The following is a 24,175-nucleotide window of genomic DNA, read 5'->3' on the forward strand; positions in this document are numbered from 1 at the left end:
CAATTTCATGTGAGAACTTTAAGTCTACCAGATCCAGCGGACGCCAGAGAAGAGTTAGAAATCCTCCTTTCATTAGCTGTCTCAGAAACTGGCTCCTCTCCAGATAAAACTGCAGAATATTAATTAAACCTGGGCAGCTGTTTAGACTCTGAGTGGACAGAGAGAAACCTTGATCGGCCTTCGGTGGCATTCTCTCAGGGTAAGCTGTGAAGTGTTCACAGCAGGCCAATAAATAGAGTTTTATGCCTGGGTTTTCAAGTAAAGAGAATTATGCACAATAAATCAAGCCTTTCTTAAAATCTGGCCCCTCTGAACCTCTTTTGGTTTTCTCATCCCTGCCATATTGATCCTTCTTACCCAATACCACTACTCACTGTCATCTGATTAATTCATTCAACAAATATTTATCAATATATAAATGGTGTGATTTGATTTGCATTTTAGAAAGAGCCCTCTAGCTGTTCTGTGGCCAATGGGCTCTAAGCAGGCACACATGGAGGAAGCAGGGAGATCAGTCAGGAGGCTACCAGCATAGACAAGGTATGAGATGATGGTGGTTTGGACAGGATGGGAGTAGATCTCAGGTATGTTCTGGTTGTAGAGGCAACAGGATTTACTGAAAAACTGGACTGAGTGGAAGTATGGGGGAAAGAGCAAAATATTGCCATTTGCAACAACATGGATGGACCTGGAGGGTATTATGCTGAGTGAAGTAAGTCAGACAAATACTATATGATACTTTTTAGAATCCACATATAAGTGGTAATACAAATGAATCTATATACGAAACAAAACAGACTCACAGATATACAAGACAAACTTATGGTTACCAAAGGGGAGAGGTAGGGGAGGAGGGACAAATTTGGTGTATGTGATTAACAGATACAAACTACTATATGTAAAATAGATAAGTAACAAAGGATTTACTGTATAACAGAGAATTATACCCAGTATCTTGTAATAACCTATAATGGAATACAATCTGTAAAAACAAACAAGCAAACAAACAAAAAACCCAAAGCACTATGCCATATGCCTGAAACACAATCTTGTAAATCAACTATACTTAATTAAAAAAATGCAAAAAGCCCCTGAAAATCTGGGTGGGATTTATGCTCTTTTATTTACGGAGGCACCACCTCAAATAATTTTAAATATATTAAAATGTTCCATATTATATGCAATCACATGTAACAATGTTACACTTCTTAGATGTAGCATTTATATTACTCAGTTAAACACTGAAAGTTCTATTATAGTTTTTTATTGTACTTGAGAGCAAATAACATTTTTCCAGCTCACATTATTCAGTACCTAACAGATTTAATAGCCCTGATCTGTTTGATATAGCCAAACTAGAAAACAGTGCTAGTTAAAAGTTTGCAGAGAAGGAAAATTCTATAGGCTAACTAGTGAAGTTTGAGGAATGATAATTTCAATCATTCTATATCATGTCATCATTGGTAAAACAGAATGAAGTGTAATGACAGGTATACTGTAATTCATTTCTCTCTTCTTCTCACTAACATAATTCTAAATGCTAGTGAGGGATAAATTTTGGTTATACGTGTAGACACACAAAAAGCGTATTTTGAATTCTCAGTGCCTAAGCTAGTCCCTGTAACACAGTAAACTAGAAATGTATTTTTTTCTAATTCATCAATTATGTATTAAGTTCTTTTTATATACAGAGCTTTGAGTTACCTGCTAGAATAGATTAAATAGGTAAACAAGACCCAAAGAGCTAAAAATCTACTGATAGAAGATCTGTACATTACCAACTCTAGACTTCTCTTGTGAAACCAATTCTGGATCCTTATTCATGTGAAAAAGAAATTTTCTTAGATCAAAGCCCTTAAATGTGTCGAAATTACTCACTAAAAACAAACTCTCAATGATGATACCACACAGAGAATGTACTAAGTCACAACAGACACTTAAAAAATGGACACACCCTGCTTTCTAAGGAATGACTGATAAGCTTATAGGGTGGAAAACATGTAGGGAGTGAGAGAGATACCCAATAACAGGTCAATTTCTAAGTCATAAGACTCTCACAGATGCCTATTGCCTCCATTTCATGAAGCCATTCCTCTGAAATTTGTGTAGTATATTTGAAATGCTGTGTCATTGACACGAATCTCTTGGAGATGTGTTATAATGGGTTCTCGGGAATGTTTTAGCTTTTCATTGACCCCTCCTTATTACTCTGAATTGATGTCATATCTCAAGGTGATCCCAAGTAAGGACTGGTGAACGTCAAGAGTGATGAAGAAAGTTGATTTTTAGTTGTATGTTTTCCTCCCATCTACAGTAATTCATCTTCCCAGCAATAGAGAAGAGATTACTTTTAGCCTTTGTCTAAAGTTACTGAGAAGCGTCTGTAAAGTCAAGGTAGGGGAGGTAAGAACATAGCTACTGTAACGGATATTCCTAAGTTTCATGCAGTTTTATGAAATGTGATGCATTCTATTAATCTTAGATAATTAATTAGTCTCTGAATGTGGATAAAAGACTGAGTTAAAGAATGTAATCTAAGGTGTGCATATTTTTTTTTCTATCTTACATGAAGGGATTTCAATTCTTTAACGTAATTAGATACAAAGAATTTCCATTTTTACCTAGAAGAGGGGTGGACAATATCAGGAAATTGGTTCCTCTCAGACTGTTTGCTTCAGTTGCTGAGTAATTTCTAGTCAAAGAGGCAGTATTTAAATGAAATGTTGCACATCCATATAACTTGCTAAAAGTAATCTGAATGTATTCTCTTTTATAAATCTCCTCCTTTCAGCTCCCCTTAAAAATATAACTACTAAATTTAAGGTGGTCCTACTTAACAAAATGGTAAATGTTCCTTTGGCTTTTGATACAAAGGCATTCATTCCATCTGAAAGAAGCAAAATACGTGTTACATATTTTTTTAACAGTTAATTACGTTCGGTTTCTAACTCCAGAAATATCTTGAGAGTTAAAGAATTGAAGACAGTCAGTTCTATTGTTTCGTAATAAAATAATATGTAATGTGCCAAGTATCTAATAAATCAGAATGCTGACTTTCAGTTCCCATAAACCATTCTATACAAGATCTTAGAAATTCCCTGGCCCCGAGACTCTCCTCTAATATTTTTCTCCCACTCTCCTCTTCCATACCCTTAGATCAATAAACAGTTCTCAATATGAGGTGCACAGGTGGATTACTTGGGAAGCTTTAAAAATGCTGATGCCAGGCCCTAGTCTACCCCTTTTAAATGAAGTGACTCTAGTCAGCTGCCAGGGCTGAGAACTACGGCCTTAGAATTTCCTTGTACTCCATAAATCATGCCCAAGACTTCATTAGCCATTTAGAGTTCTCAACCAGGAAGTTTTGGATTTTTTACACTCCCCCCCTTTCCTTCTATAACTCAACTTCCCTGCCTTCTTGTCTCAGCTATACTAATTCAATCTCCCTTTTATACATTTACTTCACTCTGACCTCCAAATAGTCTCAAAACAGGACTAAGACTGGAAATTCCTTCTCCATCAACCCAAACAAATAGTATCCCACCATGTCAACACTCCAGTAATCCCACCTGCCTGCAGGTGTCCTCTTAGGTTAATCAAGTAAGTTAATTACACTTCTTCTACCCGAGTCCTATTGCTATTCTCCTCTAAACTCAATTACTTCCACAATTTCTCCTTTCCTCTAAAACAGGAACATCCCCCAAGCTAAGCTGTGTATCATTCCTATGTTCCTGAGTTAAGATTAGAAGTCTCTGTATAAGGAAATCATAGGGAAGAAAACACTCATAAACCATAACCCTGTTTATACTTTTACTATCAACTTTAATCATTTGATTGCTCAAAGCTGAAACACCAGCTATCGTTATAATCAGTATCTAACAGTATATGAACGAGATATTTGCCTTAAAACTGTACATCTCATTCTTTCATTTTTTAAATAAGCAGACGCCTAATATTTGGCCCAGGTAATATCAGAACATGTAAAATTATTAGAAACGTTAAAATCAAGGCATGGGGAGCTCAATTCAACCAGTGATTATCAGAAGCAAAACTAAAATCATTCTAATTATCCTAATCATTCCTCCTTGCAGAAAGCATGATTTGCCCTTATCCATGATAGGGATGTGTCCATTCAGGGCCTTATTCTATTTATAGTCTATACATGTATCCATATTTTAGCATACAATCCTAAGCAACTGATGGGTGGGGTGAGGGGAGCTTGTTTCAAACCACATGCAACCCTGAGATGCTGGATACACAAATATCAACCTTCAGAGAATCACTACCCTAAGGAGCCACAGATATTAATTATAACGTGTTGAACCCTTCAGGTATGTTGGGCTGTATTGAGGTAGGGAAACAAGTTGTAATTACTCTCTTAGAAAGCACAATAGGGTCCTCAAGGTCCTCTGAATGAAAAATTAGGTACATAGCAGGTACATAATTTGGCATATTAAATCATTTAATAAATATTTATTTATCTTACTCAATATAAGACCTGATACTATAAAACTACTAGAAGGAAACAGAGAAAAGACTTCTTGGGCTTCCCTGGTGGTACAGTGGTTAAGAATCCACCTGCCAATGCAGGGCACACACGTTCAAGCCCTGGTTGAGGAAGATCCCACATGCCACAGAGCAACTAAGCTCATGCGTCACAACTACTGAAGCCTGCGCGCCTAGAGCCCATGCTCCGTAACAAGAGAAGCCACTGCAATGAGAAGCCCAGGCACTGCAACGAAGAGAACCTCATGCACCCCAACGAAGAGTAGCCTCCGCTTGCCGCAACTAGAGAAAGCCCGCGCTCAGCAATGAAGACCCAATGCAGCCAAAAATAAATAAATAAAATAAATACATTTATATATATATATAAAAACTTAAAAAAAAAACTCCTTGACATTGGTTTTGGAAACAATTTTTTGGATATGACAGCAAAAGGGCAAACAACAAAAGCAAAAATAAACAAATGGGACTACATCAAATTAAAAAGCTTCTATGCAGCAAAAGAAACAATCAGGGTTTCCCTGGTGGCACAGTGGTTAAGAATCAGCCTGCCAATGCAGGAGACACGGGTTCGATCTGTGGTCCGGGAAGATCCCACATGTGGTGGAGCAACTAAGCCTGTGTGCCACAACTATTCACCTGTGCTCTAGAACCCGTGAGCCACAACTACTGAGCCCATGTGCTGCAACTACTGAAGCCTGTGCCCCTAGAGCCTGTGTTCCGCAACAAGAGAAGCCACTGCAATGAGAAGCCCACGCACGACAAAGAAGAGTAGCCCCCACTCACCACAACTAGAGAACGTCCCCGCACAGCAACGAAGACCCAAGGCAGCCAAAAATAAATAAAACAAATTAAAAAAAAAAGAAACAATCATTGAAATGAAAACACAACCTACTGAACAAGAGAAAATATATGCAAACCATGTCTCTGACAAGGGACTGATATCCAAAAAAATAATACAATTCAATAGCAAAAAACCAAACAATCTGATTAAAAATGGGCAAATAGGGGCTTCCCTGGTGGTGCAGTGGTTGAGAGTCCGCCTGCCAATGCAGGGGACACGGGTTCGAGCCCTGGTCTGGGAAGATCCCACATGCCACGGAGCAACTAGGCCCGTGAGCCACAACTACTGAGCCTGCGCGTCTGGAGCCTGTGCTCCTCAACAAGAGAGGCCGCGATAGTGAGAGGCCCGCGCACCGCGATGAAGAGTGGCCCCCACTTGCCGCAACCAGAGAAAGCCCTCGCACAGAAACAAAGACCCAACACAGCCATAAATAAATAAATTAATTAATAATTTTTAAAAAAATGGGCAAATAACTCGAATAGACACTTTCTCAAAGAAGATATACAAATGGCCAACGGGTACATGAAAAGGTGCTCACCATCACTAGGCATCAGGGAAATGCAAATCAAAACCACAATGAGATTTCACATCACAACTGTCAGAATGGCTATTATCAAAAAAACAAGAGATAACAAACAGTGAAGATATGGAGAAAAGAGAACCTGGTTCACTGTTTTTGGGAATGTAAACTGGTGCAGACACTATAGAGTCTCCTCAAAAAATTAACAATGAAACTACTATGGTCCAGCAATTCCACTTCTGCGCATTTATCTGAAGAAAATGGCATCCCTATCTCAAAAAGACATCTGCACTCCCACGTTCACTGCAACATTATTTATAACAGCCAAGACATGGTAATCACCTAAGTGTCCCTTGACGGATGAAAGGGTACACACACACACACACACACACACAGTGGAATGTATTTGTTCATTAAAAAAAGATCTTGCCTATTGTGACAACATGGATGGACCTTAATGGCATTATGCTTAGTGAAATAAGACAGAGAAAGACAAATACTGTATGTTCTCACTTATATGTGGAGTCTAAAAATCTGAAACTCAGAAATAGAGAGTAGAAATCTGGTTGCCAGTTACTTGGGGTGGGAGAAATGAGGAGATTGTTAAAGGGTACAAATTTCTAGTTATTAGATGAATAAGTTCTGGGGATTTAACATATAGTATAGGGACTATAATTAACAGTACTGTATTATATATTAAAAGTTGTTAAGAGAGTCAATGTTTAATGTTAACACCATACACACAAAAATCATAATTATGTGAGGGGATGTAGAAGTTAACTAACCTTATTGTGGTAATGATTTCATAACACATACATGTATCAAATCAACATGTCATATTCCTTAAACTTATATGTTATATGTCATTAATATCTCAATAAAGCTTGGGGGAGAGTCGATATATGCTGGGTACCTTGCTAGACCTATTAAGTCAAAGGTAATTTTTTTTTTTTTTTTTTTTTTTTTTTTTTTGCGGTATGCGGGCCTCTCACTGTTGTGGCCTCCCCCGTTGCGGAGCACAGGCTCCGGATGCGCAGGCCCAGCGGCCATGGCTCACGGGCCCAGCCGCTCCGCGGCATATGGGATCCTCCCAGACCGGGGCACGAACCCGTATCCCCTGCATCGGCAGGCGGACTCTCAACCACTGCGCCACCAGGGAGGCCCAAAGGTAATTGATATGGGGGGGTTTCCTTCAAGTGATGTTGGCAGTGATGCTGGATGAAATGGAATACTGTCATTCTGGAGACTGTTTAAGCTAGAGCTCTGTATCCTGAGAACACTCAAAGGGTCAAAAATAAACAATCACTTTGGGTGTCAGGTCAGTGTGAATGTAATGCAGACCAGTGCTTAGCAGTTGGACAGGAAAGCCCTGCCGTATTTCCCTCCTTTTTGGCTACAATGTGGCAGACCCTTAGTAGCCTTTGGAGGAAGTTAGATGAATCACACCATCTCTGACAATGCTCTCACCCACCAGGCAGGAAAGAAAGATCCAACAGAACATAATGGGATACTGCACTCATGGTGATATGTATACATAAAGTGAGGAAGCCACAAATTCAGAAGACAGGAGAATGGATGGCTGCAGAGAGCCAACCTTTCATCTGAACCCTGAAGGAAGGTGGTAACTGAAAGGAAAGGAGCCCTTTGAAGCAGAGGAAACTGAAAAAACAAAGGGACAGAGTCTCAAAAGTGAACAGCACAATTTTACGTCTTAATTTTATTACAAAAGCAATTATATACGTTGAAAAAAAATTCAAATAGTTCAAGGAGGTATAAAATAAAGACTGAAAATCTCTCCTAGCCTCTGACTCTCATTCACTGATTCATTCAAATACTTAATATGAACTCATTATGGGCCAGGCACCACAACAAGTTATGGGCCACATGCTGCTTCCCCACCCCGAGTTCTACTCTTCAGATGTATGGATTTATCTAGAAATACATGTAGATATATAAGTATATATTAGGTATATTTAAAAATTCCCCAAATAATACCATACCATATATATATATATTTATACATACACACACACTTATATATACAGTTGACCCTTGAACAACACAGATTTGAAGTGTGCGGGTCCACATATATGCAGATTTTTTCAATAGTAAATCCTATAGTACCACATGTGTTCAGAGTTGACTGAATGTGCGGATATGGACTGTGAATACAGAGGAATTGTGAATCAGAGGAACCTCAGGTACAGAGGGACGACTCAAAGTTATACTGAGATTTTCAACTGCGCAGAGGGCGGGTACCTGTAACCCCTGTCAACTATTTATATATATATTCTATAATTGCTGTTTTTTGTTAATAATCTAGCTACAACTTTCTATATCAGTTCATGTAAATAAACCTCTGTCATCTTTAGAATCAAATAAAATTCCAATATGTCTTGTACCATAATTTACTCAGGCTTCTGTTAATGGATATTTAGACTGATTTCAGTGCTTTGATTATCCAATGAATATCTTCTGAATATTTAAGTGATTATATCCAAGAGCTAAATTCCTGGAAGCAGAACTACTGGCCCCAAAAGTGAGTTCAGAAATCTCTTGCATTCCTATACACTAATGATGAAAAATATGAAAGAAAAATTAAGGAAACACTCCTATTTACCACTGCCACAAAAAGAAAAAAATACCTAGGAATAAACTTACCTAAGGAGACAAAAGACCTGTATGTAGAAAACTATAAGACACTGATGAAGGAAGGAAATTAAAGATGATACAAACAGATGGAGAGATATTCCAAGTTCTTGGATTGGAAGAATCAACATTGTGAAAATGACTGTACTACCCAAAGCAATCTACAGATTCAGTGCAATCCCTATCAAACTACCAACAGCATTTTCACAGAACTAGAACAAAAAATTTCAAAATTTGTATGGAAACACAAAAGACCCCAAATAGCCAAAGCAATCTTGAGAAAGAAAAAAGGAGCTGGAGGAATCAAGCTCCCTGACTTCAGACTATACTACAAAGCTGCAGTAATCAAGACAGTATGGTACTGGCACAAAAACAGAAATATACATCAATGGAACAGGATAGAAAGCCCAGAGATAAGCCCACACAAATATGGTCACATTATTTTTGATAAAGGAGGCAAGAATATACAATGAAGAAAAGACAGCCTCTTCAATAAGTGGTGCTGGGAAAACTGGACAGCTACATGTAAAAGAATGAAATTAGAACACTCCCTAACACCATACACAAAAATAAGCTCAAAATGCATTAAAGATCTAAATGTAAGGCCAGACACTATAAAACTCTTAGAGGAAAACATAGGCAGAACACTCTATGACATAAATCACAGCAAGATTCTTTTTGACCCACCTGCTAGAGAAATGGAAATAAAAACAAAAATAAACAAATGGGACCTAATGAAACTTAAAAGCTTTTGCACAGCAAAGGAAACCATAAACAAGACAAAAAGACAACCCTCAGAATGGGAGAAAATATTTGCAAATGAAGCAACTGACAAAGGATTAATCTCCAAAATTTATAAACAGCTCATGTAGCTCAATATCAAAAAAACAACCCACTCCTAAAATGGGCAGAAGACCTAAATAGATATTTCACCAAAGAAGATATACAGATTTCCAACAAACACATGAAAGGATGCTCAACATCACTAATCATTAGAGAAATGCAAATCAAAACTACAATGAGGTATCACCTCACACCAGTCAGAATGGCCATCATCAAAAAATCTACAAACAATAAATGCTGGAGAGGGTGTGAAGAAAAGGGAATCCTCTTGCACTGTTGGTGGGAATGTAAACTGATACAGCCACTATGGAGAACAGTATGGAGGTTCCTTAAAAAACTAAAAATAGAACTACCATATGACCCAGCAATCCCACTACTGGGCATATACCCTGAGAAAACCATAATTAAAAAAGAGTCATGTACCATAATGTTCATTGCAGCCCTATTTACAATAGCCAGGACATGGAAGCAACCTAAGTGTCCATCAACAGATGAATGGATAAAGATGATGTGGCACATATATAGAATGGAATATTACTCAGCCATAAAAAATGAAATTGAGTTATTTGTAGTGAGGTGGATGGACCTAGAGTCTGTCATACAGAGTGAAGTAAGTCAGAAAGATAAAAACAAATACCATATGCTAACACAGATATATGGAATCTAAAAATAAATAAAAATAAATAAAAATGGTTATGAAGAACCTAGGGGCAGGACAGGAATAAAGACGCAGGTGTAGAGAATGGACTTGAGGACATAGGGAGGGGGAAGGGTAAGCTGGGACGAAGTGAGAGAGTGGCATGGATTAATAACATATACTACCAAATGTAAAACAGATAGCTAGTGGGAAGCAGCCGCATAGCACAGGGAGATCAGCTCAGTGCTTTGTGACCACCTAGAGGGGTGGGATAGGGAGGGTGGGAGGTAGACACAAGAGGGAAGAGATATGGGAACATATGTATATGTATAGCTAATTCACTTTGTTATAAAGCAGAAACTAACATACCATTGTAAAGCAATTATACTCCAATAAAGATGTTTAAGAAGAAAAAAAAGGGAGTTCACTTTTCACTTTGGTGCATATAACTAAATTGCTCTCCAAAGACACTACCCTAATTTACACTGTCACTAGTGGCATATGGAACACCATCTCCCCTTATTCTTGCCAACACAGAATATTTTCATATTTGGTGGTATCATATTGTTTTTCTTTTAATTATATTGTTTTGATATGCATTTCTTTAGGATGAGTGAAACTGAGCCTCTTTTAAAATGTTAACTGACCATTTGTTCTTTTTTGTACTAACCACCTGCTTCATACTTTACTCCTCTGAATGTTAGTCTTTTTTTGAAATTAATTTGTTTTTTGTTTTTTTCTACAATGAGGCAATTCTGTCAATACATTGAAGATGTTTCTCCCATTTGTGCTTATCTTTTTTTTTTTTTTTTTTTTTTTTTGCGTGGTATGCGGGCCTCACACTGTTGTGGCCTCTCCCATTGCGGAGCACAGGCTCCAGACGCGCAGGCTCAGCGGCCATGGCTCACGGGCCCAGCTGCTCCGCGGCATGTGGGATCTTCCCAGACCGGGGCATGAACCCGTGTCCCCTGCATCGGCAGGCAGACTCTCAACCACTGCGCCACCAGGGAAGCCCTGTGCTTATCTTTTAATGTTGCTTATGGTAACTCATCTGCAGAGAAAATTTTATGTAATCAAATTTATCAACCATTTTCCTTTATGGCTTACAAGGTTTTGTACCTTGTTTGGAAAGACCTTCCCCACTCCCAAATTATTTTCTAAATGCAACCATATTTTCTTCTAGTAGTTTTATGGGTTTTTTAAATTAAAATATTTTTCTGTATCTACATGGGATTTATATGGTTTAAGGAGTAAGATATAGCAGTCCAGTTTACTTCTTTTCCAAATGGCTAATCAACTGATTCAAGACCATTTATTGGGTTAATAATCTACATTTTCCCCAACGATTTCAGTAAGGCATACTTAAGGAATGCCAACTAACATGATGCCATAGAGGGGGAGCTGTAGGAAGTTAGGACAGAGCAGTAAATGATGGGGAGCATAGAGAATAGATGAGACTCAAACTAGAGAAATCTGAAGACCAGTTGGAAATATCCTTTAGGGCAGTATTCCAGGTGACTTTTGACCTGGATGGGACCGTGGAATCCCTATTTGTATGAAGTATTCCAGGTGATTCTTAGGCACACTAGAGTTTCAGGATGGCTTTAGAACAGTCATTCTTTACGTTGGTTTCACATACAAACAGCCTAGGGAACTTTAAAAAATCCAATGACCAAGTCACACTTCAGTCCAATTAAATCAAAATGGGGGTTGGGGTGAGGGAAGTATCAGTCATTTGTAAAGCTTCCCAGGTGATTCCAATGTGCACTCAAGTTGGAGAAACACTGCTTTAGATTCTGCTAAAGAAAGTGAATTTTATAGATTAAGTTGTTCTCTAACCTAACTATGTATCAAAATCCCCTGGGGAGCTTTTAAAAAGATATACACTGATGCCAGGCCAGACAGATGAAGTTTCTGATTTAATTGGTCTGGGCCCTGGGTATTTTTTTAAGCTCCACAGGTGATTGTAATGTGCAGCAAGGCTTTAGGACCTACAGTACAATCATTCTCAAACTGCAGAGTGTGTCAGAATCACCTTGAGGATTTACTGGGCACCACCCCCACAGTTACTTAATTAGTGAGTATGGGTTGGAGTCTGACAGTTTGTATTTTTAACTAGTCTCCTGGTGCTGCTCGTCAGTGGATCACACTTTGGGAACCACTACACTCATGCACGTCATGACAAACCATGGGATGTTTTTCTTTAGTTAAAAGACATAATTAAGTTCCTGTCTTAAAAAATAATAGCTTCAGGGCTTCCCTGGTGGTGCAGTGGTTGAGAGTCTGCCTGCCGATGCACGGGACACGGGTTCGTGCCCCGGTCCGGGAAGATCCCACATGCCGCGGAGCGGCTGGGCCCGTGAGCCATGGCCGCTGAGCCTGCGCGTCCAGAGCCTGTGCTCCACAATGGGAGAGGCCACAACAGTGAGAGGCCCGCGTACCGCAAAAAAAAAAAAAGCTTCAACGTAGAAGAAAGATTTGAGAGGCAGTGAGAGTATGCAGGAAGATGGAGCCCAGTTCTCATTCCACTGCAAAATCCCCGAGCAACTGGCTCAGGAAAGGAGCCAGGTGTAAAACACATTTCAGGGGAGACTTAGCAGGGAGGGTTTAACAAAAGATGATGCTGAAGTTGCTAGCTTGGGTGACCATGTGGATGATGTTGCCAATAACTGAGAATAAACAGCATTGGTGACAAGATACTTGGTATTGAATAAGTGCCAGTAAGTACAGACAGGCATCTACATTCAGGAGAAAGGCCCAAGATAAAACTGGAGGAAAAATCAGCACATGCATCAATCAGAGAACCTTGGTCAAGAAGTGACTGTCACAAGTAAAAGGGTGACAAAGGATTTAACCCAAGGGATCCCAAGAGTTAAAATGGATGAGAAAACAAAAAGGAATCATAGGAAGCAAGGGAAGAGATATAGTCAAGACGTAGAAAATGGTTCCTGACATCAAATCCTGCAAGGGTGCTCACAATGAGTAATATTATTTTACAAAGAAGTCATTGCATTCGACCACTGGAAGACCATGGTTTTCATGGAGCAGTAGGACAGGAGTGGTGTTGTGCCTGGGTACATCATCGGTGAATCCTGGCCAATGTTGGACCTGAACGACTTTCCCAAGGGAACTAGAGTAGGAATACTGGGCTTTGTTTTACTGAGACATTAAATGAAGATAACAACATCTACATTTGGTTATTAATTTAATCAAGTTATAAGTTTTAAAAGACATTTCAAATGTTATAATAGCTCATAATTTCATAGAATGATTTAAAACCTAATATTAAAAATGTGCTATCAGGTGGAAAATCAAGGAGGTAATACCTAAGTGAGGGGTTGGCTTTCACATTTTCTGATAGGAAGCTACAGCAAACCAAAATGCTTCCTCTATAGTCTAGAATATCTAATTGTCAAACCTTAGTACAGAACAATTTTACTCAGGATATTTTTAATTAACAACATCTCTTTTACTAGAAAATATAGGAAAAAGTTCTGCTAAATAGTTCTGTAATGTTTTCCAACAGCAATTAACCCAGATCAAAAAAAAAAAAGAGAGAGAAAAAAGACATTTTTATTCAGCAATGTACGTCATAAAAAAACAATCTTCATCCAGAATCTACACTACCCTTCAGCAGACACATGATTTTCTAAGTGATGTTAGGGTAGAATATAGTAGCATATGCCCATCACCCCCATGGGGCTGACTAAGGATAAATTAGACTGAGGGGATAACTTTAGTAGTACTACTAATATTAGAAAATGCTAAACATAAAACTGTTTAAACTGGAGGCAGATGGTGAGGGCGGAAGCAATATGCACATAGGATCTTGCTGGTGAAACGTTTAAAATCCGTAGAAAAGGAACTGCTCACTTTTAAAATAACCTTAAAAGCCTGAGTCTAAAGCTAACACACACTCATGGTTGAGGACTTGAAAATACCTAAAATTATAGAAATGAAATTGGTAATTCTACTAATGTAATGTGGGGTTTTTCTTTGGTCTGTTTTTATAGTGTGTACATGTATACACAAACATACTTTTAAATAGGATCATAAACCATATTCAGTTTTTGTATCCTGGTCTTTATAATTAGGTTGTGATTATAATTTTCCTATCCATTAAATATTTTTTAAAATGTGATGACTTTTTAATGGCTACACATTATTTATTATACAGATGGCCTATCATTTAAGCATCACTCTTCTTACTATTTAATGTTTAGGCTGTTTCTATTTTTGTGCTATATAATGCTGCAATTAACATTCTGAAATATGTATTTCTGAATACTTTTCTGATTATTTCCTTAAATTATATTTCATGAAGAGCAAATAACAGTTCAAGTGATATGAACTATTTTTAGGGTTCTTGACATAATATATCACCCTGCTTTCTAAAAAGACTAAATTTACATCAATGTACTGAGAATACCCATCTCACTGTACCATTACCAGAAAATGATTATTACCATGTATGCTTTTAATATTTGCAAATCAGGTGAAAACTGGTATTTCATTATTTAGATTTGCATTTATTTCATTAGTGAGAGATTGAACTTTTCATTTGTTTACTTGTCATTTCCATTTCTTCCTTTGTGAGCTGTCTGTTCATGTACTTTGCCTATTTATTTAGTGGGATATTAGATTTTTTTCTTACATTATTTACAAGAGCTCTTTATGACTTAATAATACTAAACTTCTGCCCATTATATTTGTTGCAGATATTTTCGGTTATTTCTTAGTGTTTTCATTTTGTTTATGATATTTAACTTACAGAATTTCAAACTCTTAATATACTCATATTATCAATCTTTTTTCCTTAGTGAATTCTTCCACTTTTTTATGCTCAGAAATTATTTCCCCATCCTAAACATATAAATATTCAACTGCATATTAATTTTGCTTTTTAGGGCTTAATTTTTTGCAGGTAAATTAAAATACATACAAAAACCATTTTAGTATATAGTATGGAGGAAGCTCACCTCACATATTTTCATACAGAGAGCGAATTTTTCCAATATCATTTGCTGATTAAACTTTTTCTTTCTCAGTGGTGTGTGATGTTTCCCTCATCATATTGTCTTCAAACTCTGCCAATTTTTATTTCATGTGTAAAGGGCTGCTTGCATTTGTATCATTTTATGATATGTGTTAATCTCAGGTAGTCAGGTCTGACTCACTGAATTCACTTGGCCAACTGTATTGACCCAGTCTTCCATGTGCTCTAGAGTCATCATGCCATATTACCACAGTGAGCACTTGTCATCTTTATGGTCACCCAGTATCTTCTGAACAGCCTCCCTACAGGAGAGAAATTTCCCATATCATGAGACCTGCCTCCCCAAGCTTGGTACTCCCATCCACTTTTCCAGCTTTCCTTGTATCTAGAGCAGGGGTCCCCAGCCCCCGGTCTGCAGCCTGTTAGGAATCAGGTTGCACAGCAGGAGGTGAGCTTCATCTGTCGCTCTCCACCACTCTTATTACTGCCTGAACCACACACGCCCCCACCCCCGCCCTGGGTCTGTGGAAGAACTGTCTTCCACAAAACCAGTCCCTGGTGCCACAAAGGTTGGGGACTGCTAATCTAGAGCACAGGTGAGGCTTTGCCAATTAAGTCTAACTCAACTTTAGCTTGAAAGAAGGCAGTATGAGGAAGAAGCTGCCAGAGGAATCAATTTTGGTGGCAAAGGTGGTGATGAAAGCATCCCTCTTGGGTGGCAACAGTGTCAAGAGTTTCTGGAATCCAGATATCAGGGGGAGCAGCAGCCATGGCTTGCACTGGTACAATGCCAAATTATGGTTGGGCACTGTGGCCTTCAGGCTATGTGGCCTTCAGTGTTCACTCTCTGGCCCTTCTGACAATTCTGTGAGCTATGTAATACACCCTAATAAATTCCTCTGCTTAAACTAGATAGAGTGAATGTGATGCTTGTAATGAAGGAAACAGAGTTACGCACCACACACACACACACACACACACACACACGTACGCAAGGATTCTGATGGGAACTACCCAAGTACTGTAATATAATTTGGGGAAATTATAATATTTAGGCTTTTTTAACCTTTTCTCCAACGAATATGGCGTGTCTTTTCATCACGCAAAAACAGTTTAGATTTCAAATAAAGTTTTGTTGTTTCTTTATAGCAATCTCTTTCAAGTCTCTTTCTAGTTACTTCAGAGGCATGATATTTTATGACCTTTTTTGCAGGGGAAAGGGAGCGTGGGAAAAGAGAGTAGAATGCTATCATGAATTGGTGCCTTTCTTTCATTACCGTTTATAACTGGTTAAAATTGATAATATACAGTAAGATTAATTTCTATATATTCATCTTATATACAACATACTTAATGAATGCTTTTGTTAATTTTAATGCACACTTTATTCTGTTGGATATTCTAGGTTATTTATATCATCTAAATTAAAAAAAATTTTACCACCTTTGAGTTACAGATTTTGTTTCAGTTTTAAGTATTGCTTGACTGCAAAGAACCTCTAGAATAAAGTTAAATATTAATGGGGAGAGATTTTCAAAGAATTCCTCTAGTATTTTACTTTAGTAAAGTAAGATATTGACCATTAATCTAAACTAGATATGTCTCTTACTACATTATGGAATTCTTTGTTCATTCTCAGTCTCTAAAGAGTTTTTAGCAGAAATGGATGTTAATTTTATAGTGTTCTTTCAACATCTGTTCTGCTGAACATCTGACCCATTGCTATGATGTATTAGTAGTGTTCATACTATTAAACCAATCGGCATTCTTGGGATAAACCTCAGGAGTTTATTGTAAATAATTCTTACAGTATTCTATTAAATTTTAACATTTATATTTCAAAAGTGAAGTGGGTTGGTGGTTTTCTTATTTTGTGCTATATGAGTATTTTCTTTTCATTTTCTTCTGTGAGGTACAAGGAAATCACTGTTTTTCCTGCTAGTATGTTATTACCTTTAAGTCTTTAAAACACACACCTGAATGCATATTTTACTAATTAATAAATTCAAAAGGAATGCAGTATAACTCTTGTTTCCTGCCCCACTCCCCAAAATCAGTCAAGGAACTTAGTGTATGTGTACTTCTGCCACACCTCCATCTCTCATCTTAGTTGATATGAGTTCCAGATCTATATTGCTAATGGTGAGTCATTATTTATATTACTACATTTTTAAAAAACCTTTTCAAGCTTTCATTTTTCTATTAATGCTCACCACTGTACTTTTATACTTCATTTTTCCAATTCTTTAATTATTCATTTTAATTTAACTCTCAGTCATGTTCTATTTATCTTTAAGTGAGTTTCTCAGGAAAGATATGGAAAGTACATTTTATGTGACCTTGAACATATGAACATACACATATATATGTATAATATCTTAGCAAATAGAGTTATTTGACTACAACATCATTACACAGCAATTTGTGGAAGGAAAGTCTGAGGTCAGTATGAATTTTATTCCTTTGTAAGCAGTTAGTTTTTTTTTTTCCTGTTCAGATATTTTTTCTTCATTACTCAAAAATTTAAAAGTCATGGGACTACATTTAGGGCAAAGTTTTATTTCTCTGTTTCTTTCTTTCTTTCTTTTCTTTCTTTCTTTCTTTCTTTCTTCCTTCCTTCCTTCCTTCCTTCTTTCCTTTCTTTCTTTCTTTCTTTCTTTTTTGTTACTCAATTTTTCTTCCAACTTGGGAAAGTCTTCACTAATAGTATCTTTCATTATTGTTTTTGTTCCATTTATCTGGTCCCGCACCAAAAGGATATATCGCTATAAATTAATTAATGAATTCCCAATTTATCTGGTATGGATGTTTAATACCAGAAAGTATAGTTTCTTAAATCTAACACAGAAAGATGAGGCTGTTGCAGGGAGGTGGGCAGCTGATGTCTCTGGTCAGCTCAAAAAGCAGCTTTCCTATTTCCGGAAGTGACTGCCAGATGTTTTGGTATAGGAACTAAGTCTCCTCTGTTTGGGTAAGTAGTGTGGGAGGGTGAAATCCACCTTTGTCTTCTGCCTATTGAGTTGTCATACTGTTTCTGAGATCTAGCCATGAGTTGACTGGGTTTGAATCATGAGATTTAGTGTTGTACACAGGGGTAGTTCTTCCTAAAGACATAACCAATCATTGGTGTATTCTTAATCTCCAGTATTGCTGCAGTTTTGCAAATTGGGGATGGTGGGATATTACAAATATTTCAATGAAAAGCATGATTAACTACCAAACACTCAAGGGTTGACCCATAAGTTAACCATTCACTCTGAGGTATGTTAATGTCAGTGACTAAAATTAGGTTTTGTAACTTCTATCTTGCTAGTTCAGATAACAACTTCTATCTTGGCATTTCAGGAAACAAAATGGTAAGTAGGAGCAGGTTAGATAGAACATATTCATGACAGAAATGGTTAAGGCCTCACATCACCAGATGAAATAAATATCCATCATTTATGTCAACAATAAGAACAGGAGGGGTGAAATAGAAGAGCTTCACAGAACAACTGACAAAGCAGACCGCTTACTGGTTATGTGAAATTTGTTGCAGGGGAGGTATCTACATCTCTTGTGTTAAAAGTCTGCCTGGGTCTCCCGAGGAGGGAGAAGAATTTGCATTTGGCCTTTCTCTTTTGAAAATCAAAACTGTCAAATGAAATGACTAGTGATAAGCTTAAAACCCACATTTCCTGAATTCCACTGAAATAATGGCACAAAAGAAATAAATGTGAACTAAGTCAATGTATTTTTTTTCTTTCAATTTCAAGGATGCTAGAATGTGTCCATTCCCCAGCCAAATTACTGATCCCACAAGGAAGCAGGTTTTTTTTTTTTTTACCAATTAAGGAACTTGCTTCATTTCCTGCATTTGGCCTATTTAAAATGATTTGCATCTCTTAACATTGAAGTGGGGCATGTTCTTTGCCTGAGGATCTCACATACACTCTCTCTCTCTCTCTCTCTCTCTCTCACTCCCTCTTTCAAAACCTTCAAAACTAAATTCATTCCTTTAATGACTGGTTGGTCACTCCGGTAACTATTGTAGAGTTCTGGAACATTTCCACATGTGCAAAAGGAGGCTTTCAGGCCTAAAAGTTCCAGTTTATAGATATACCTACCACTAACTGAGATGTAATGTTACACCAAATAATCAAAGGGGATAGCCTTCAAAGTGTGCCTGGGAGGCCCAGGCAACAGGACAACCAATTTTCCCATCGAAAGTCCAAATGGAACATCCATCCTCATACGATGATAAAATGAAAAAAGTGACCATATCTAGAACATGCTTGTGGGTCATTCAGGCATGTCCCCCTCCCTCCATTTAGGTCTGTAGAGTCCAACCTGCTGTCCCACCCAACTCTTTTCCTTAATATTTTAGATGCTGACAGACCATTTTCCTTCAGACCCTAAAGCATGATCCCAATGAAGAACACAAGGCCAATCTGAATTAACACTGAAAACACAGGGTGAAAACAACTCCTTTAAAACAAACCAAAAAAAAAAAAAAAAAATCTGGGAATATGGAGTTATAGCCTTAGAAAAAATACTTCAAAAGATTATTAGAAAAAATACATGTAATTCAATCTCCTCCTTTAACAGAAAAGGAAATGAAAGCCAAATAAAGAGACTTGACTGACAGCAGACCACCATAAAACTTTAAGAATATTAACCTGAAATATCACTTCTTTTTATCTAAGGAAAAAAGATGAACACAGTGCATGTAATCAAATGCTGGGTTTTAGTTCACACCTGATACCTTAAGTGACGGACCACTTTGGAACAGTTTTCATAAAAATGGGTAGGGATTTCCTCTCAGCCCACTTGTTTACGAGGTAAGTGTCATTTCCTGCTGACCATCCTTGATCTGATTTAGTCACATCGAGGGTTGTTAATACACTATTATCCTGCTCATCTCCTGACCACCAGTTACTCTTTTCATGTATCAGAGCAATAGTTCATTCCTAAAATAATCTGGGATTTTTCTCTATCCTCAAAACACACCATGAATGATAACTGTAACAAAAAAATGCCTGTAAACCTATGTGTTTCTTTTTGTAAAAAGTGAGCTCCCCTCTCCACTTTGGGGGTGGGGGAGGCCAAGTTCTTTGACAGACTAGAAGAGAAGAAACAGAAATGAAGAAAAACATTGATCTAGACACTGTGTCTCGCCCACGAGAAAAAAGTGAATCAAAGCTCACTCTGGAAGGCAGCTATGCTCACCACAACTTGGGATTAACATATACACACTACTATATATAAAACAGATAAGCAACAAGGACCTACTGTATAGCACAGGGAACTCTATACTCTGTAATAACCTATATAGGAAAAGAATCTGAAAAAAGAATAGATAGTATATGTATAACTAAATCACTTTGCTGTACACCTGAAACTAACACAACATTGTAAATCAAATAAACTCCAATACAAAAAAAAAATAAAACATAAGATGTGAGGTTAAATAAAATAAATAAATAAATAAATAAATAATAATACTGAAACCAGGGGTGGTGGGGGGCGGGTGGAGAAGCTCACTCTGAGGATGTCCCAGGTCTTCCCTGATCCCTCCAGAAGGCATTTTTGGGGCCAGATTCCAGAGCCTCTTCTGGGAGGGGTGCAAGAGGCAGTGACTGGGAAGCAGTGTTCCAGACCTGGCTCTGAAACCAACAAGCCATGTGATCCTCAACACTTGGCTGCACTGGGTCTCAGTGTCCTTAAAACAGTTATTATTATTATTTTTTCTGTTATTTTTTTTGCGGTACACGGGCCTCTCACTGCTGTGGCCTCTCCCGTTGCGAAGCACAGGCTCTGGATGCACAGGCTCAGCGGCCATGGCTCACGGGCCCAGCCACTCCGCAGCATGTGGGATCGTCCCGGACCGGGGCACGAACCCGTGTCCCCTGCATCGGCAGGCGGACTCTCAACCACTGCACCACCAGGGAAGCCCCTTAAAACAGTTTTCAAACCTGAATGTGTATGTGTGTGCATGTACATACTAAATCTTGAACTCAAGCAAAAGACTACTTTCTATCCCCAAATGTGACAAAGTTTGAGCTTCTCTGGCTGAAGCAAAGGTGGAGTGGGGGCTGCAAACCCCACTTCCACATCACCCTAACCCTGAGGCAGCTCCTCTATAACTGCTGTGGTTCTGACCCACTGGAGTTGGCTTGGCTGAAAAAATGCTGTTCATTTCCCAAGTCAGCTCTAAACCAGAGGAAGTACACAGCAGAGGGACCTCCAAAGGCTGGTGTGCCAAAATGAAAATATCACAGACTACTACAAACGGACCCCAGCAGAGACTGCTACAAGGAGGCCACATTCCATTGCCAGCATCCCACCTGCAGACGGCAACAAGCCTGTGCTCTACTTTGTTTTGTATTTACACATTGTATTATCTTATTATTTTAACTACATTATGAATTCAAATTGGTCATAATAATACTTTGATAGTTTCTTCAAACCTCACACTGTGTGGCACTTTATAATATTGCACATACTATCACATTCATGCAATCATATGAGACTACAAGAGGAAAGTTCTATTATTTCCATTTTATAGATAAGGAAGTTGAGATCTAAAGAGTGATTTGCCCAAATTAACACTACTGATACATGGAGAGCTGAGGTCCAGTGTTTATTACATATACCATTTAGTACTTTTATCAATTGTTCGAGATCTCAAAATTAAAAGGATTCGGGGAGCATGATTACTGAGTTACAGAGTAGCTGGAGGTTTCTACACTAGAATCTAGTCCTCAATGCCTGGGAAAGCAGGAACACAGTGTGAAGTGGTAACAACTCCACAGCTTTGTGTAATAGTTCCTTCTCCATTTACCTCACTAACTTCACCAGGTCACCATGATGTTAGTGGGTGCAAAGTTCCTGGAAGTTTATAGAGCTAGCCATTGTTTCACCTAGAGAGAACACGCTTGAGATGTACTTGGAAATGCGTAAAGTTATTCTGGTGCCTACATAACACATTCTTGATCCTTATTAAATGTCATCTGCAGCAAGCATTAAAAAGCATTTCCTGTGGACCCAATCTTTGACTCTTAAGGACTCAAAAATCTCAGTCAGACAACAATGGATGACCCAACGACACAAATACCAGACAATAGAAGGCCAGCACTTTAAAGAATACCTTCCCAGATTAGGCTGAGAAACTAATCAAAGTTGATCACAAAGATTTATGTACAATGTTATTCACCACAATATTACTTATAAGAACAAAAAACTGGAGAGAGCCAAAATACTCATTAGGGAGAGGTAACTATGGCACATTCATGAAATGGAATATATCTACTCATTAAAACCAAGTATTTGAAACAACAACAAAAAGGTATTTAATGGTATGTAAAAATCTCAAAATCATACCAGAAGAAAATGATCTAGATACAAACTTATATCTGTGTACATGTATAACTGATTCACTTTGTTATAAAGCAGAAACTAATACACCATTGTGAAGCAATTATACTCCAATAAAGCTGTAAAAAAAAAAAGAAACTTATATCTGATCCCATACTTACATATATATATACAAAGCTATGTGTGCATATGTAATTTTATGTTTGTATGTACAAATTTACAGATACATAAATGTTATAAACATTATAATAGATGTAGATGTGTAAAATCTACATATTTAGACAAATACCCAATTGTTAAGTAGTCAATTCTGAGTGGTGAATAAGAATATAAATGATGTTTATATTCTTCTTTATACTTTCCTGTATTTTCCAAACTTTCTATAATAAACATGTACAGCTTTTGTGAACAGGAAAAAAAAGGTTTTTAAAGACATTTTTTAGAAACCTAAAATTTCATTTTCTAAACAAAAATGATCTCTTCTTCCTAAAACTATATGACTTTTCTTATAGTTTCTTATATGACTTTTCTTAAGTTTTTCTTATAGTATGTATGCTCTCCTAAATGTTCTCCACCTCTCTCTTCCCTAGTTTACACAAACCAGATCTGCTACCAACTCTAATGTAGGAGTGTGGGTGGGCTCCTCTTCCCACAGCTGAACCCTCTAAATTGGTGATACTTAACAGATTGTATGTACACCTTAACATCCCATGACAAGCTCTGCAATTACCCACTGTTACTCCTAACATCAAAGCTTAGAACTTGAAAAGCCTGCAATTTGCACGGCTTTGTGGAGAAGTACTCACACATTACCACAGTAAATACAACAATCTGCATTAAAGAATCATTAAAGCTGAAATTGTAATTATGCCAGGGTGAGTAAGTTCAAAGATAGAGATGGCATTGCTAGACGTGATATTTAAGAAAATGCTCTTTAGTGCAGGTACTTGAATTTAAAACACAGACTTTTAATCCTCCCTTACAGGTTGCCCAAGAGGGAGCATCTAGCCTTCTACCAAGGGCGCGGGGCTCTTAATGAAGCCAGCTGGCTGATCCCCAGGCTAACAGGACCCTTACCTCAAGTTCTTTTATCTCTATGGAACAGTTAGTTTTCCTGTGATACAGATCCACACACTCTCACCAGCCTAATGGGCTGAAGAAGACAGTCTGTATTTACATATAGCTGAGAATTTTTCACTCTAGTTCGGAGATAACTTGGGAGTAAGCTAGTGAAGAGGGCGCCAGAGCATCACAGTGCCAGAAAAACCGAAGTCGCTGTGACAGTCACCAAAGCAGACTGTCCAGTCTGAGACCATCAGGTAGTGAAAACCTCAAGGGTGAGGAGAGAAGTGATTCAGCAAGGATTTTAAATGTACCTTTTTACTTTCTAGGTCATCATTTACTTATCATATATTTTAGAATAAAAGCAACCCTAAATGTTAGGCAATCCCTTATTTTTCAACTAGCATATAAAAAAGGTTTTTTGGGTGGCCAATATGAATTTATAAACTTCCCAGAGATTTAGAAGACATAATAATATGTGTCATTTATATTTTTAAATCAGTGAAATACATAATTATCATACTTAAGAGATTTAAATCTGAAAATGTCTAATCTCAAAGACAAAGTTGATAAACCAATTATTTTAATATTCATTTGTAATATTTTATAGAATTTGAAATTAAAAAGATTCTATATCTCACTAACTTTAGAGAAAACTGGCTATTTGAGACCTGAGTTTCTTAAGTATTCTTATCCATCTAAAATTTATAAGAATCTCTTTTCTCATAGAAAAAAATAACTTCAAGAATTCCCAGTGTCTTTTCT

The 24,175-nt window shown here is 37.6% G+C and overlaps 1 protein-coding gene across 8 annotated transcripts in view; it reads right to left on the bottom strand.

Annotated features, from left to right (window-relative positions):
• Nucleotides 1–24,175, bottom strand: part of MAST4 (microtubule associated serine/threonine kinase family member 4) — a gene marked incomplete at its 5' end in the record, with an annotated part of 585,767 nt that overhangs the window by 84,542 nt on the left and 477,050 nt on the right. The gene's annotated exons all lie outside the window — the stretch shown is intronic.

Source organism: Mesoplodon mirus, assembly GCF_964341445.2.
Source record: "Mesoplodon mirus genome assembly, chromosome: 5".
In the NCBI taxonomy this organism is placed as follows: domain Eukaryota; kingdom Metazoa; phylum Chordata; class Mammalia; order Artiodactyla; family Ziphiidae; genus Mesoplodon; species Mesoplodon mirus.